Source organism: the organism of the source record quoted next, unplaced genomic scaffold (assembly GCF_019419815.1).
Source record: "Pyrus x bretschneideri cultivar Hongxiangsu unplaced genomic scaffold, Pyrus_bretschneideri_v1 Contig2, whole genome shotgun sequence".
NCBI lineage: Eukaryota > Viridiplantae > Streptophyta > Magnoliopsida > Rosales > Rosaceae > Pyrus > Pyrus x bretschneideri.
This window is the reverse complement of record NW_025999501.1, coordinates 8,443,797-8,461,274: the sequence shown is the minus strand read 5'-3', so window position 1 is coordinate 8,461,274 and position 17,478 is coordinate 8,443,797. Positions and strand designations below refer to the sequence as shown.

The window sequence follows — 17,478 nt, the reverse complement described above, 5'->3', positions numbered from 1 at the left end:
TCCAGCCGCAAGCCCACCATCGTCTCCTCATCCAACCTCTCTTCTCCGATGACCCACCCTCATCCCCTCCTCCAATCGACGTGAATGGCCATGCCGCCAACAGTGAAGAGCTTTCTATGGTAGACTCGGCTTTGCTCTCGTCCTTTATGAAGTCGAAGAAATGCGGAGCCAAAAACAAGTACATCTCATTGACGATCGTCGCCATCACTGTCGGTGGGGTGGTTTGGCGAGGTCGGTTGACTAGACCAGAACAAAGAAGCAAGGAGAACAATTGGACGAGGATGCGAATGGTCCTAGCAATCCTGTGCTTATTGGGGGGTCTCGCTAAGACCTTCTAACGAAGGACTTAGTCGGGATGAGTCGGCTCTAATCTCATTAAATCTACTCCTACGTGTAACAAGCACGGTATTGGACTAATAGCTAGTCCAATCTAGTCCAAGGAGATTTAGTGAAGGCAAACAAACACATCCTCAATTTTCTATTCTTATAAGAAACAGTAACGGTTGTCGCTAAACTTTGGTAACTTAACGTTTCTGATCAGAAACGTTACTTCTACGTATAAGACAAAATACAACTCCTACAAAAGTTTTCTACTAAACAGCAACAAGTGTTTAAGAGTCCTCTCAAGGCTTTCAGCTTGTAAGTGATAAAATAATTACTGCTAAACAGCAATGGTAACGTGGGGGGCGCGCTTGACGCATATAAATAGCCCGTTTAACTTACACAAGTCTCCCACCCAAACGAATATAAAAAATTCTCCCACCCAAACAAATATAAAAAATTCGGATGGATGAAGCTGAAGCAGCTACTTTTGAAGTAATAGAAAGAAAAGCAACAACTGGAGTTGGGGTCAGAGTCGAATAAGTGGAAATATTATCTTGTCAATTTATGGCAATGTCATTCTTATGTGTGGTCTCAACCAGGAAGGATTTATATAAACCAATTATCCAAGCATTCCCTTGATTTTTTGGGTTATTTTTCAAGTATGCGACCAACTGGAGTCGGGGTCAGAGTCGAAAATAGGATTCCTCACTCCTTTCTCATTCAAAAGGGTGCATAAGACTTTCATCTCACACGGTTTCATATGACCTAAGAAACATTATCATATCGATACTCAGTCATCGCCGTTGCCTCCGTCATCCATGTCCATACCCCCGTCTCCATAATCGTTCTCCTCTCCCTCCGCCGGGTTGGCACCCCCAAAATTGTATGAACCTGCATAGTTATCCACCTCATCATACTCAACCTCCTCCGATGAGAATTCTTTCTTGATAGCCATGGTTTCCAGATTCTCATCACTGAAAAATGAAGCGTATGGCTGTGAGACCTGCATTACAGATACAGAAATCGCCAGAACACGTCATACGATTGAATCAGAAGTTTGTGAATACATATAAATGATAAGTATTGGGCTGGAAAGAGATGACAGATTTGATGTCTGAGAGAAACAAAAGAACAATAAAATGGAGAGAGGCGTAGTAAATTCGATGTCTGAGAGAAACAAAAGAACAATAAAATGAAGAGAGTTGTAGTTAAGTTCTTTTGACGTAGCGTTCGTTGCATTTGATACTAAATGATGCATGGACCAATTTATTCCTCTTGCTTACTCAAAGGACCACAAGTTACGGAAAATCGTCCTAAAACATAAAAGTTGTGCGACCTAGAAATTGAAGAACCTGGTGTGAAGTTTCAAATGCTCAACCTACGATTCTATATTAGCAACATGAACCGTCATATGCGGTTGGACAAAACCAAACACATGAATCAATCACAGCAGATGTGTGGCCAAATTGAGCACGAGGTGTGATGAATCGTGTGTGAATTCATATTCTCAGGAAGACTATTCACCTTAAGCAAACGATCCCTCTTGTCAGCGCTTTCGATAAGGTTATTCCAATGCTCATCGCGCTTTCGATAAGGTTGTTCTCCATGAAAGACTTAGGAACCCTTCATTATTTTTTGGGGGTTGAAGTCAACTATTATGGGACTGCTATGCATCTCTGTCAATCTAAATATGCATTGGACTTGCTATCTCGCACCAAATTTACTGAAGCCAAGCCTATATCTACTCCCGTCTCATCCGGTCAAAAGCTCAGTGCGCATGGGGGCGAACTGTATGACAAACCAGATGTGTATCGTAGTGTGGTTGGAGCACTACAATACCTGACAATTACACGCCCAGATTTGTCCTATGCTGTCAACCAAGTATGCCAGTTTATGCATGCTCCCAAAACAACTCACTGGATGGCCGTCAAACGGATTTTACGATATTTGAAGGCCACGCATACTCATGGTCTTCTCTATAAACCTGGACCTACTCAACTCAGTGCTTTCTCTGATGCGGATTATGCAGGGAATCCGGATACTCGTCATTCAACTGGAGGCTTTTGTATATATCTTGGTTCCAACCTTATATCCTGGAGTTCAAAGAAGCAGAAGACTGTTTCTAGGTCTAGTGCTGAAGCCGAGTACAGGCAGTTGGCATACACTGCGACTGAGCTCTCTTGGTTAAGATCATTATTCAAAGATCTGCATTTGTATTTGGTTCGTCCTCAAATCTGGTGTGACAATATATCTTCCATAGCTCTAGCGTCTAATCCAGTTTTTCATGCACGACCTAAACACTTGGAAGTTGACTATCACTATGTACGGGAGCAGGTGTTTCGTGGGCAATTATTGGTTAATTATCTTTGTTCGCAAGATCAACTTGCTGACTTGTTTACCAAAGGTCTGTCTTCGTCTCGGTTTAAGTTCCTTGTCTCCAAGCTTCCTGTTGTTCCACAACCTGTTAGCTTGCGGGGGGCTGTTAGACGAGATCAGTATGCTAAGTGCAGAATCCTAGTCGGCAAGCATGGGTGTTTGTACCTGCCATCATTACAACTATAGTCATCATTGCCATAAAGGAAAGACAGCAAGGAGGACATGTGATTGCTGACTCATGGACAGCAGGGAGGACATTTTATTATTGCTGTGCTATTGCATCCGACTGCTGTTGTGTGCTGTTGCTGTGCTGCTGCATGTGTGGCGTGCAGTCACTTGTATTTTAAATTGTAAAATTTGTATGTTGTAGTGTATATAACAAAGCCTTCCCATAAGGCCTGGTGGGTGGATCATTTTTGATTAAGATCAAATTATTACAGTAATATCCACGAATGTGTCGGACTCCACTCCGTAAGTACTTCTGAAACGTTCTTTCAAGAGAGTTACTTGTCCACGATACGGGGATATAATCGTGAACCGCTGACTTGATTTAAGCTCTGCATATTTATCCACTAAATTATGATACAAGAGCATGATAAAATCAACCTCAGCAACATTCACAGAGATCTACCACTTCCTTCGGGCATGGATTCCTTCCCTTGATGCATGTCAAAAAAGCAGAAGGGTCCAAAGCACCGATAATCATGCCAAGAACGTTGTGTCTGCTCTATAATATTAGGACCATCCTCCAATGACTCCGAGTAAAACTCTGCAGAAGGAAAGCTCCTAATCTGCATAGGAAATTTTTATTTCATATATAAGGTTTTGAAATATCCACAGAAGACCCACAATTCCACTTTTAAAAATGGACAAAAATCAGGTATCTAAATAAAAGACATAGAAATTTGAACCTAACAATTAGAAATATGAAATAGAGAGAGAGACACACAGAGAGTCTAATATAAAAAAAAAAAATGAACACAGGATCACAGATATAAAATTAATTACTATGCTTCTTATTTGAGGCCCAGACGAAGCTCACATTGTTATGTCATATTCATTCAATAATAGTTACTACTTTCACATTCATTGTCAATGGAACATGTACTCTAACTTAGAGCTGGGCACGGTTCCAGCCCATTATGCTGCCGGTTGTCAGGCACGGTTCTGACTGGTTTGTTGCCAGAACTGACAACCGCACCAACAACCTCGGCAAGCATAATCCCGGGCACCGACCATGGGAAGTTGTCACCGAAGTTCAATTGGTATCTACAACAAGAAAATACTGCTAGATGGAATAGAGGGTTGCCCGGCAGAAGTGATGGGAGACTTGTCCCCCGAGAAAAGTTACAGATCTCAACGGTGAGAATCACTCATGAAGAGAAGAGACGTGGAGTATATTGCAGAGGAGAGATCGAAGGCGACATTGAGCTAATGCAACATCGAGATAGAAGGAAAGAGTGCACCACGTTTATCAGAAGCTAAGTTATTAGATTATGGGTCATCAACATAAAATATTTTTCAATAAACTTTGTTGGATGTTTCTGATCTTATCTGGATGCATTCGATACTGCATCTTCAGCATGGTCACTGGATAGCCATCTCTCTGAAATCTCTCAAACAAACTCGTTCCATACCTTCAATCGGGAAAACAAGTGTGACAGAATCAGATATTTAACCTATAAATCAATAAAATGACAGAGAAAATACATCACAATATCGTAGTTTACCTGAGTTTATTAGCAACGGTTGAAATTACAGTAGCTGGCAGTTGAACTGGGTCACCGATGTAAACGTTAAAAATTCAGAATTAAGAATGGCTTGGAGCCTAAATATTAAGCACAAGTATTGGTGCACAGTATAAAGTAAATTTATAACACAAAGTAAATTATGAGAAAGCCCTGTAATAGCATTACAATTTACCAGAAATACTTGTTTGCATCCATTTGTCAATGGAACAAGAGTCGCCGGTTCCACCTATATCATACATAACATGAAGTCGGTTAGACTTTATTCCAGTTGATGAAACTTTACAGAATCATACACAAGAATAAAGACTCCAAGAATTATCAAGAGCCATAAATTCCTAGTTTATATTTAGTATTGCATTGTCTTCAGCTGAAAACAAATAAATAAGACAAGTAGTGGTAACCTTATTTGACCAGCCATTCAATCAGGGTAGTTAATTTTTTTTTTCTTTTGCTACGATACCAGAACAGTTGCGTAAGACGATAAATTTGAAAGACATACAAAAAGGTTACACATAAATCTTTCATTAGCCATACTAATGGTTTACTCTTGAACACTTCTGATTATACTCTAGATTGTCGAAACATTTGTTTATCTCCTCCTTACAGATAATGCCATCAAGCACAGCCATCATAGTTTTTCAATTACAGAAAAAAGAACCTCATTCATCCGAAAGATAAATATACACCATATAAACAGTGCTCAATGGCCAACACTTTGAAAACATGGCGTCTCCAAGTTTTAAGAGTTGAAAACTCAAACTTCAAATCAACTAAAAAACGAAGACTTTCAGAAATAAAGAGTGGAGGCTGCAGTCGTGTCCACCGTGGAGCAGCTGCCCATACGGGCACTACTCAAGGGACGAGCCCCTCAATTTATATACTCTAGATTGGTCATGGACATAGACTGCCTAAACATAAGTAATGAAAAACAAATAAGATTTATGAAATTAATAATCCTAATGGATGATGAATTCATTAATTAATATATGCAGTTACACTTCCGCATTTAGAATGTCTTCAAGAAAGGAAAGAGGGAAAGGAGAAAAGGTACAAACTATGAACTATAAAAAGATAAAATAACGGATTACATGAACTTACAGCTTGTGCAGCTTCACCAATTATAACAACATCAAAATCTCGATTCCATTTGCTGAAAGGACTTGAACCACTAAAGCTAAGGGTACAAAACACCTGCCATGTTTACATACATTACAAGCGAAACTAAATGTCTAAATCTTGAGTTATAACAAAATGCAAAGTAGCATACAATTACCGACTCCTCCAAAATTTCTGCTTGAAACCTTTCAGCACCTCCATCTCTGCCTTTACCACCTCCTTGTTGGGGGTTTAAAAATGCTTCACTACTCTGGAGATGTTTATCTCACAAAGAAAAATGTAACGCAGCGAAATTGATAGGCAAGAGAAAGAAAGAATTCTCAAAGTATTACACAAGGTTTTTATTCACTCACAAACTTAGTACAAGAGGAAACACTCAAACACTCTTAGAAGCTTTGTTGCTCCTTCTTACTTCTTACTTGACGCTCTCACTTCTTGCTACTTGCTCTCTTGGTTGTTCCAAATGGTGTGGATGCCTTCTCCTTTTATAGGCATGGATGGAACCTTGGAGAAGCATGAAAACATTATGCTAGAGATATCTAGATAATTCCACTACCTTCCTAAGCTAGAATTATCTACACTAATCTTGTATGTTGGTGGAATCCTCACCATTCTTCTAGACTCTTCCACCAACTTGAACTTTGCTAGAATTCTCTAGCATGTGCATGAATCTTTCTTTGTGTATGGGCCGGATCAATTATCTTTGGGCCAAGACAAGATTACAATTCAACATCCCCCCTTAATCTTGTCTTGTGATGCCAATTGAGTTTCTTAGTCTGACAAAGTCTTCTTGTTTGAGTGGCTTGGTGAATATGTCGGCAACTTGGTCTTGAGAATTCATGTATTCCACTTGCACATCCTTTCTTGCAATGCACCCTCTTAAGAAATGATAACGGGTATCTATGTGTTTGCTCCTGTCATGGAATACTGGATTCTTTGCTAGAGCTATTGCAGACTTGTTGTCGACATAGATCTTTGTTGGCTCTTCTTGTCGCATTCTTAATTCTTTCAGCAAGTTTCTCAGCCAGATTGCATGGCAGACACATGAAGTAGCAGCTACATATTCAGCTTCGCAGGTAGAGAGAGTGACAATCGGTTGCTTCTTCGACATCTATGTGAATGCAGTGTCTCCCATGAAGAACACAAATCCAGTAGTGCTTTTTCTATCGTCGGAATCTCCTGCCCAATCACTGTCGCTATATCCAGCAAGTTTGTAGTTATCAGAACTTGAATAAAACAAGCCAAAGTTAACAGTACCTTTGAGGTATCGAAGAATTCTTTTGGCCGTTTTCAAATGTGCAGTTGTGGGATTCTCCATGTGGCGACTGATTAATCCGACAGCATAGAGAATATCTGGTCTTGTGCAAGTCAAGTAGCGTAAGCTTCCAACTAGACTTTTGAAAAATGTTGGATCAACGCTTTCTCTTTTATCATACTTGGTTAGTTTGACTCCGCACTCCATTGGCGTGCTCACGGGCTTGCAGTCGTCCATTTTGAACTTTTTCAGTATCTCCTTTGTGTAGCTTTCTTGGGAGATGAAAATTCCTTCTTCGTTCTGCTTGACTTCAATGCCTAGGTAATATGCCATCAACCCGATGTCGGTCATCTCAAATTCTTTGGTCATCACTCTCTTGAACTCTTCAAACATGCTTGGATTACTCCCGGTGAAGATTAGATTATCCACATATAAGCACACAATCAAAATATCTTCATCTTTGACTTTGACGTAGAGAGCATGTTCATGAGGGCACTTGATGAAGTTGTTTTCCTGAAAGTACTTGTCGATGCGACTATTCCATGCTCGTGGTGCTTGTTTTAACCCATAGAGGGCTTTCTTCAGCTTCAGAACTTTGTCTTCATGCCCTTTGATCTCATAGCCTGACAGTTGCTGAATGTAGACTTCTTCTTCAAGGACTCCATTTAGGAAGGCGGACTTCACATCCATTTGTTGAATCTTCCAACTGTTTTGAGCTGCCAAAGAAATTAGTAATCGTATAGTTTCCAACCGAGCAACGGGTGCGAATACCTCATCATAATTGATTCCGGCTCTTTGACTATAGCCTTTCGCCACTAGTCTTGCCTTGTATCTTTCGACCTCTCCATTGGTATTTTTCTTTGTCTTGTACACCCACTTGACTCCAATGGCTTTGTGTCCTTTCGGAAGAATAGCGAGTTCCCATGTATTATTCTTCTGGATTGCTTCAATTTCTTCATCCATTGCTTTCCTCCACTTAGTATCTTGCACTGCTTCTTGGAAGTCGACTGGTTCACAATCAGCAAAGAGACAGAAAAGTGTAGGATTATCAAGTCTTTCAGCTACCTCATAAAGATCTCGTATACTTCTTGTGCGTGGTACTTCTCTTTCATTTAGACTCTCACTTGACAATGTTGATGCTGATGAATTACCATGATTGGTTGATGTTGGTGAAGCAGGTGGAGTAGTGGATTCTTGTTGAACCTCTCTTGCTTGCTCCATCATCCCTTGTTCATTCTCTTCTTCAAATTGAGGAAAGAAGTGAAGATCACCTGCATGCGGGCTAAAATCCCATTCTCCTTCTTCATCGAACATCACGTCTCGACTAATCACTGTTTTCCCATTGTTTGGATTATACAGCTTATAGCCTTTTGAATTGGTGTCATAGCCAATGAAGATGAACTTCTCACTTTTGTCGTCGAGTTTGGTTCTCCTCTCGTCTAGTACATGTACATGGGCTATGCTTCCAAAAACTCTTAGATGAGAAATACCTGGTTTTCTTCCACTCCATGCTTCTTGCGGAGTTTTTCCCCACACACTCCTTGTTGGAGACCGATTGGATAGGTAGACAGCACATGCTACAGCTTCTGCCCACAATTCCTTAGGCAATTTCTTGCTTTTGAGCATGCTTTGAGCCATGTCAAGGATGGTTCGATTTTTTCTTTCTGCCACTCCATTTTGTTGAGGGGATCTTGGAACTGTCGAAGGTCGACGAATTCCATTTGCTTCACAAAACTCTTGAAATTCCTTCGAAGTGAATTCTCCTCCTTGATCAGATCTCATGGCTTTGATCTTGCAACCACTCTCCTTTTCTACAGCGGCTTTGAACTTCTTGAATGCTCCAAAGACTTCTGATTTCTGCTTCAAGAAATACACCCAGGTTTTTCTTGAACAATCATCAATGAAGAGAAGGAAATAATTATTTTTACCCAAAGAGCTTGGTTTTATTGGACCGCACACATCGGTGTGAATGAGCTCGAGTGGCTTCTGGGCTCTTGTGGTCGACTCCTTTGGAAAGCTTTTCCTGAACTGTTTCCCAAGTAAACATCCTTCGCAAACTTGATCAGGGTGGCTGATACACGGTAAGCCTCTCACCATCTCGTTCTTGGATAATAACTCCAGTCCCCCAAAGTTAAGATGCCCAAAACGAAGATGCCAAAGCCAAGATATGTCTTTGTAACATATCTTGAGACACTTTGCAACATCGTTTTGAATGTTCATGGGAAACATCCTATTCTTTGACATTTTCGCCTTGGCAATTAATCTTCCTTTGTCATCTCTAAGAAAAAGGATATAATTTTTCGTATGAAAATCATAACCTTTTTCTAAGAGTTGACCCAAACTCAAAATGTTGCTTTTCATATTGGGCACGTAGTAGACATTTGAAATTAATTGGTGACCGCCATTTTCCAAGGGAATAAGGATGTTACCTTTTCCTTTTACGGGTATTTTGGATTCATCTCCAAAAGAAACGTTGCCACTCACTGATTCATTGAGCTCTACGAAGATGCTTCTTATTCCGCACATGTGGTTGCTAGCGCCGGTGTCAAGGTACCATGTATAGTCTTGGTCTCCATCATTGTTCTTGCATGCTAGTAGCACAACGCCATTCTCTTCTTGCTCTTCTTTCACATAATTGACCTTCTCATCAAGTCTGCTGTTTGGAGATCTACATTCCCAAGCATAATGCCCAAACTTTTGACAATTATAGCATTGAACTTGAGACTTTTCATACCTTGAGTTTGAGCGTCCTCTTCCGCGACCTTTTGTTGAGCTTTCTCCTCTTTCGTAGTTGCTTTGGTTGTTTAAGTTCCAACCACATCCACGCCCATGTCCACGTCCGCGACCTCGACCACGACTTCTTCCGTATCGGCTTCTCTCGTTGTCGAAGCTTTCTTATTTCTTCTTTGGTTGAACATGCGTCTTAAGGAGCTGCTCATCATTCCCTTGCCTCTTCTTATGTTTCTCTTCATATGCTTGTAGCGAACCCATTAATTGCTCTATACTAATTTCTTCCAAGTTTTTAGTTTCTTCAATCGTCATGACAATGTGCTCGAACTTGGGGTCCAACGAGCGTAGTATCTTCTCCATAATTCTAACATCTTCTAACTTTTCTCCGTTTCTTTTTAATTGATTGGAAACGGCTAAGACTCTTGAGAAATAATCAGAGATTGATTCAGACCCTTTCATTTGTAGAGATTCTAACTCACCTCTTAATACTTGAAGACGAACCTTTTTCACTTGTTCGGCTCCTTTGTAAGAGGTTTGAAGCTTCTCCCATGCTTGCTTGGCAGAGGTTGCACTTGAGACCTTCTCAAAGCCATTGTCATCTAATGCTTGGTAGATGAGGTAGAGAGCCTTCTTGTCTCTCTTTCTTGAATCTTTCAAACTCTCATTCTGGGGTTGAGACAGAGTAGCTTCATCTTCTGGCTCAGTGTAGCCTTTCTCCACGACTTCCCAGACATCGTGTGCACCCAAAAGGGCCTTCATTTTAATACTCCAATTATCGAAGTTGTTGTTGTCGAGCACTGGAACTTGGAAGGCTGCCATAGCATTGCTAGCCATAGCTCTGGTACCACTTTGTTGGGGGTTTAAAAATGCTTCACTACTCTGGAGATGTTTATCTCACAAAGAAAAATGTAACGCAGCGAAATTGATAGGCAAGAGAAAGAAAGAATTCTCAAAGTATTACACAAGGTTTTTATTCACTCACAAACTTAGTACAAGAGGAAACACTCAAACACTCTTAGAAGCTTTGTTGCTTCTTCTTACTTCTTACTTGACGCTCTCACTTCTTGCTACTTGCTCTCTTGGTTGTTCCAAATGGTGTGGATGCCTTCTCCTTTTATAGGCATGGATGGAACCTTGGAGAAGCATGAAAACATTATGCTAGAGATATCTAGATAATTCCACTACCTTCCTAAGCTAGAATTATCTACACTAATCTTGTATGTTGGTGGAATCCTCACCATTCTTCTAGACTCTTCCACCAACTTGAACTTTGCTAGAATTCTCTAGCATGTGCATGAATCTTTCTTTGTGTATGGGCCGGATCAATTATCTTTGGGCCAAGACAAGATTACAATTCAACACTCCTATACTTCCTTTCTTCCGTTCTACCTGCAACAAGAATCTTTCGGTCAACTTCATCAGGGGAACCCATCTAGTGGATGGAAAGCGGTATCGTCTCCTCCAGAGACCTGGATGATGGAATCAAGGATCTAAATAGCAGGACAAATGCTGACTTCCCGTATAGTGCACAGAGAGGGCTTAGGCTTTCAAGGATGAGCAAGGGGTGGTTTCCAGAATAAATTTGATGGGAAGGTAGTTTACTTGTTAATCTGTTAAGAGTAAGTAAAAAACTAACTCTACGTACTATAAAAGAGCTTGGAGTGTGTAACTCCGTGCTTTGACAAATAATCATCCACTGGGCAGGTTTTGGGATTGATAAAGCCTCTACATGAGGCTCCGTCTGTTATTTTTTTGAATGAGCTTCACAACCGGGCAGGTTTTGGGACTCATAAAGCCCAGTGTTCCTTAACAGACTATTCACCATAATCTTAGGTTCTTCTAGAAAACTGGGGAACTACCCCTAGTATCTGCGATTTAATTACCTTTTGATTTTAACCATTTTAGTAAATAAACCTTTACAGGCCTGTTAATGATGTATACTAAAATTTATCACCTTTTGGTTTGTGTTGAATTTTGGATGTATATTTCTTGTATGTATCATTTACAAGGAAGAAGCATATATAAGATAAGATGACAGAAGGAGAGTTTACAAGTAACCTCCAACCAATCTCCTTAAATCACTTCTATAAGGGCTACGTACCAACTAATTATAAAAAACAAGGGAACACAATTCCTTAATTCTAGACTAAGACAAGCTAGAAACAATGTCATAAGACCCTGCCCTAGCCGAGAGTAAGGTACCCATGCCTTAGCCAAAAGGAAGGTAGGACTTGATTGATTTGCTCCATTTGGACTCCCATAACTTACCTTAACCGCTTCTTCCAATACTCCCCCTCAAGCTAGATGAAGGGGGTTCGTTGAGCCAAGCTTGAACAATAAATGCTGAAATTGAGCAGTAGGGAGGTATTTTTAAAAATATCAGCCAACTGATCATGACTGCGTGTGTAATGGGTGTTAATAAATTTCGATGGAACTTGTGCTCAAATGTAATGACAATCAACTTCAATATGTTTAGTCCTCTCGTGGAAGACTGGGTTAGAAGCAATGTGCATAGTAGCTTGATTGTCACAGAACAAAGACATAAGCTGACTGCTTGGAAACCCTAAATCTGAGAGAAGACTTTTAAGCCAAATGAGGTCACAAGCCGTGGGCCATTGCTCGATACTTAGCCTCTGCACTTGATCGAGCTATGACAAATTGTTTTTTGCTTCTCAATGTGATTAAATTTCCACCCATAAATGTGCAGTAACCAGTGGTTGACTTACGATCAAGGGAATTTCCAGCCCAATCTGTATCTGTGTACCCCATGATATCAATGTTACCATTTCTTTTCATCAATATGCCCCGACCAAAAGAGCCTTTGAGATAACAAAGGATTCTTTTAACAATGCGTAAATAAGCAATGGTAGGAGCATGCATGAACTAACTGGCAAGGCTCACAACATAGGAAAGGTTAGGACGTGTGATTGGATTAAAGGGGACTAAACATGAATGAAATTTCTCCTCTCATCCTACCATTTTAGGAATGATTGTAGTGAATAATGGCTAATTTGGTATTGTTGTGCTTTAAAAAATAAAAAAATAAAAAAATAAACTACTTCTACTGTGATGTGAGAGTAAACAGCTGTAAAATACAATTGTTGAGTGTTTGGAATTTTTTTTTATTTTTATTTTTTGTAAAATTGCTTATAAAAAAATAATTTAAAAAAAAATTTCAGTGTTTGATAAACTTTTATATAAAATTGTTGTGAATATGCTAAATGACTAAAAAAAGATATGGTATTTAATGTGATATAATAATTGCCAAAGAGAATAATGTATGGGTAAAGATTGTAATTTTGTAAAATTTGGGGGGTATTTGCCATTTGAAAATTTCATTAAATTGGCACTGATCACTATGTTCAAAAAAAAAAGTTTTTTTATAAGCATGGTAGGCTCTACTTCTGCTTTTCTACTATTATTGACATCAGTTTTTTATTTTTATTTTATTTTATTTTTTGTTTTACCAAACACAATTGATGTTCCAAATTTTTTAACATATTGCTTTTTTTTTTTTTTTTTTTTAAAGCACCACAATCCCAAACTAGCCTCAAGTTTTCTTATTGATTCCTACTTCCAAGTTGGCCACAATGTTTTCAATTTTTCTTTCAGCATACCTTGAAATGTTTTATGCATTTCAATCCAATCCTCAGCACCAAACGCTTCTTAGTCTTTACATATTTAGTAAGGGGATGGAGAATAGGATGCTTAACCCCATCCATATATGCTAAGCTTAGAGTTTAAATGTCCAAGCGTCAATGGCTATACCCCAATTACCCAGTGGCCAAACTCTTGCCATTTAATGACAGTTTAAGGCCAAACATTTAACATTTAAGAAGAAAAGAAAATTGATTGGATTTAAATACAAAAGGCAAATGTTGGAAATCCGATTCAAACAAAATGCTGCTCGAATTATAACAGAAGTTTTTTTCTTTTTTTTTTTTTAATTAACATTCATAGACTTTCCAAACAAACAGAGCTTATGCTTCACTCGCACGCGGTTTGGATCATGATGGAATGCCGTTTTTGTAAGTCGGATCCGGCTAAGGATGGAATGATGGAGTATCGAATGTCAATATAAGTTAGATAACCTTGGTATTAAATAATAAGAGCTTGTAGAACTACCCCACAATCCTATTTCTCCACCCTACCTTATTTTCCCACCCCACTCAAAAGGTAAAAATGAAAAACACTATTTTCCTACCCACTGATATTACTAAACTATCCCTTACAAAGAAAATTAGTCACCGCCACATATCCACCCGCTCGACGGCAAGCAACTTCCTTCTCACCGTCAGCCAACTCTGTCTCTAATTGAATCAAGACTATGAAGATGAGCAACATCCTCGGTCGACCTCGTAGTTGCTCTCTACAATTACAACTCAAGTAGAGGACTAATCGTAGAAGAGGGGTATCAAAACCACATCAAATGGGTATGAGAGAATCCAATTATCAAGGTTTCTTAAGGTAATTGTAATGGGTCTATGGTGTTTGATGAAGATTTCAAATGGATGGGAAGGAATTGACATAATAGGTGAGGAAAACGGTGGATGCAACTTGCTCGGTGTTGTGTGCGGTGGTTTCAACTTGCTAGGCTCATGTTTTCGTTCCTTCTATTTTCAGAATTTAATACAAAAACAAAAGAATAAAATAGTTAAAGATGGCCTTATAAGTCATTTTGGAAAAGGTTAAAGTTGTCATTAAAAGTATCATTAAAAAGGAAGTGGAGAAATAATGTTGATGGGTGGGTATATCATCTCCCTAGATAATAAAGACAATTAAAAACTCGTTCATTTTTCTATCTTTTCTAGTGTTTTTCCAGACACTTGAACAAGATTGCTAGATTATACCATTTCAGTTTGAGGATTTGAAACTCGAAATGGTAACTGGTAATGGATAAAAAATTCTTGGAATAAAATTCCTAAGGCTACCACTAAAACAAATGCAAGATTGCCTGACTCGCCCATTTTTAACTAAATTTTCAAACAAATATATATATATATATATATATATATTTGTGTGTGTGTGTGTGTGTGTGTGTGTATATATATATATTTGTTTAAAAATTTAGGAATAAGGGATACGATTTATAAAGCATGCCAAAAATTTTGAGCCTCCCCTACCATAAAAGCAATGTTATTAGACCAGTTGGGCAGATACTACCCCAATTGGAGCCTATGAATTACCAATTGCCTATTGACCAAAATTATTAACACAAAACCCATCATTCCTTCCCCTATAAAATGATGCCCCTTCCCATTTTGTAACACAAGAAGAGCAGAGATGACTTACTTAAAGTTGTTTGTGCTATTTCTTGTAGGGGTTATTCTTATCACAACTTCATCCAATGCCCAATACCATGAGGATGACAAGCCACCAGTCACTCCCATACGACACGAAATTTACAAGCCATCAACATTTATACCACCATTTTACAAGCCACCATTTCTTCCTCCATTTTACAAGCCACCATTTCTTCCTCCTATTGTACTGAGAGGACCACCACCTCCACCTCCGAAGAATCCGCCACCACCCACACCATTTTACAAGCCACCATTTCTACCTCCTATTGTACTAAGAGGACCACCACCTCCACCTCCGAAGAATCCGCCACCGCCCCCACCTCACAAGAATCCGCCACCACCGCCACCTCAGAAAAATTCTCCACCACCACCCCTACCTCAAAAGAATCCGCCACCACCGCCACCTCAGAAAAATCCTCCACCACCGCCACCTCAGAAAAATCCTCCACCACCACCCCCACCTCAAAGGAATCCGCCGCCACCACCACCACCTCAGAAAAATCCTCCACCACCACCACCCCCACCTCAGAATCTGCCACCACCACCACCTCAAAAAAATCAACCACCAACACCAACACCAACTCCAGCTCCAACTCCAAAAAATCAACCGCCAACACCAACTCCAACTCCAACGCTAACACCAACGCCAACGCCAACGCCAACACCAACACCAACACCAACACCACCACCAACACTAGTGCCAGCGCCAACACCAACGCCAACTCCCATGCCAACATCAACGCCAACACCAGCACCAACACCAGCACTAGCACCAACACCAACACCAACACCAACACCAACACCAACATCAACACCAGTGCCAACGCCAACACCAACGTCAACGCCAATGCCAACACCAACACCAACGCCAACACCAGCACCAACACCAACACCAACCCCAACACCAACATTAACACCAACTCGAACACCAACGCTAGCGCCAACACCAACGCCAACGCCAATGCCAACACCAACGTCAACGCCAACCCCAACACCAACACCAGCACCAGCACCAGCACTAGCACCAACACCAACACCAACACCAACACCAACGCCAACGCCATCGCCAACGCCAACACTAGCACCAACACCAACGCCAACACCAACGCCAACACCAACACCAATGCCAACGCCAACTCAAACGTCAACGCCAACACCAACACCAACTCCAACATCAACACCAACTGGAACACCAATGCTAGCTCCAACACTAGCACCAACACCAACGCCAACGCGAACTCCAACGTCAACGCCAACACCAACGCTAACACCAACACCAACACCAACGCCAACGCCCACTCCAACGTCAACTCCAACACCAACGCTAACACCAACACCAACACCAACACCAACACCAACACCAACACCAACACCAACACCAACACCAACACCAACACCAACACCAACGCCAACTCCAACATCAACACCAACTAGAACACCAGTGCCAATGCCAACGCCAACGCCAACACCAACACCAACACGAACACTAGCGCCAACACCAACACTAACGCCAACGCCAACTCCAACACCGATGTCAATGCCAACACCAACACAAACACAAACGCCAACACCAACACCAACACAAACACAAACGCCAACGCCAACACCAACGCCAACACCAACACAAACACAAACGCGAACACCAACACCAACACCAATACCAATATTAACACCAACTCGAACACCAGTGCTAACGCCAACACCAACGCCAACACCAACATCAACGCCAACACCAACACCAACGCCAACACTAACACCAACGCATACACGAGCTCCAACGCCAACACGAGCGCCAACGCCAACACCAACACCAACACAAGCGCCAACGCCAACGTCAACGTCAACGCCAACACCAAAGCCAACGCCAACACCAACACCAAAGCCAACGCCAACACCAACTCTAACACCAATTTCAACGCCAACACCAACACCAACACAAACACAAACACCAACCCCATCATTAGTCCCATCACCAGGACGAAATAATCCTTCACGAGCACCACCACCTTTGAACAATCTACCACCATCACCATCACCAAGTCAAAGCAACCCTGCTCCAGCACCTTCACCAGGTCGAAACAATCCTCAACGAGCACCACCACCTCAAAATAATCCACCGCCACCACCATCACCAAGTCGAAACAATCCCCCATCACCGCCTTTACCTGGTCAAAATAGTCCTCCACCACCACCTCCACCAAATCTGAATAATCCGCCACCACCACTTTTAGTAAGTCGAAACAATCCTCCCCCACCACCATCCCCAAGTCGAAAGAACCCTCCTCCACCACCACCTTTAGTAAGTCGAAACAATCCTCCCCCACCACCATCCCCAAGTCGAAACAATCTTCCTCCACCACCACCACCAAGTTTGAACAATTTGCGACCACCCCCACCAATTATCCGTCAAAATTGAGTCCATATGAGCTAGATAATTCCTTGAAATAAGAGTTGTCGAAACTTAGTTGGCAACAACTTCTAATATGATCGATTACCTATATAATACTCTATATTATATAAATATAGTAATATATTACTGCTCTTGTAACTGCTTTAATGAAATTTGGTTTCCTCTTGCAACCTTTAGTTATATAATTTGCCCACTTTGTCATGAGAATAGATG

At 40.8% G+C, this 17,478-nt stretch overlaps 1 pseudogene; it reads right to left on the bottom strand.

Annotated features, from left to right (window-relative positions):
* Nucleotides 1-1,099: 1,099 nt before the first annotated feature.
* LOC125476820 overlaps nucleotides 1,100-17,478 on the bottom strand; it is a 63,312-nt pseudogene continuing 46,933 nt past the window's right edge.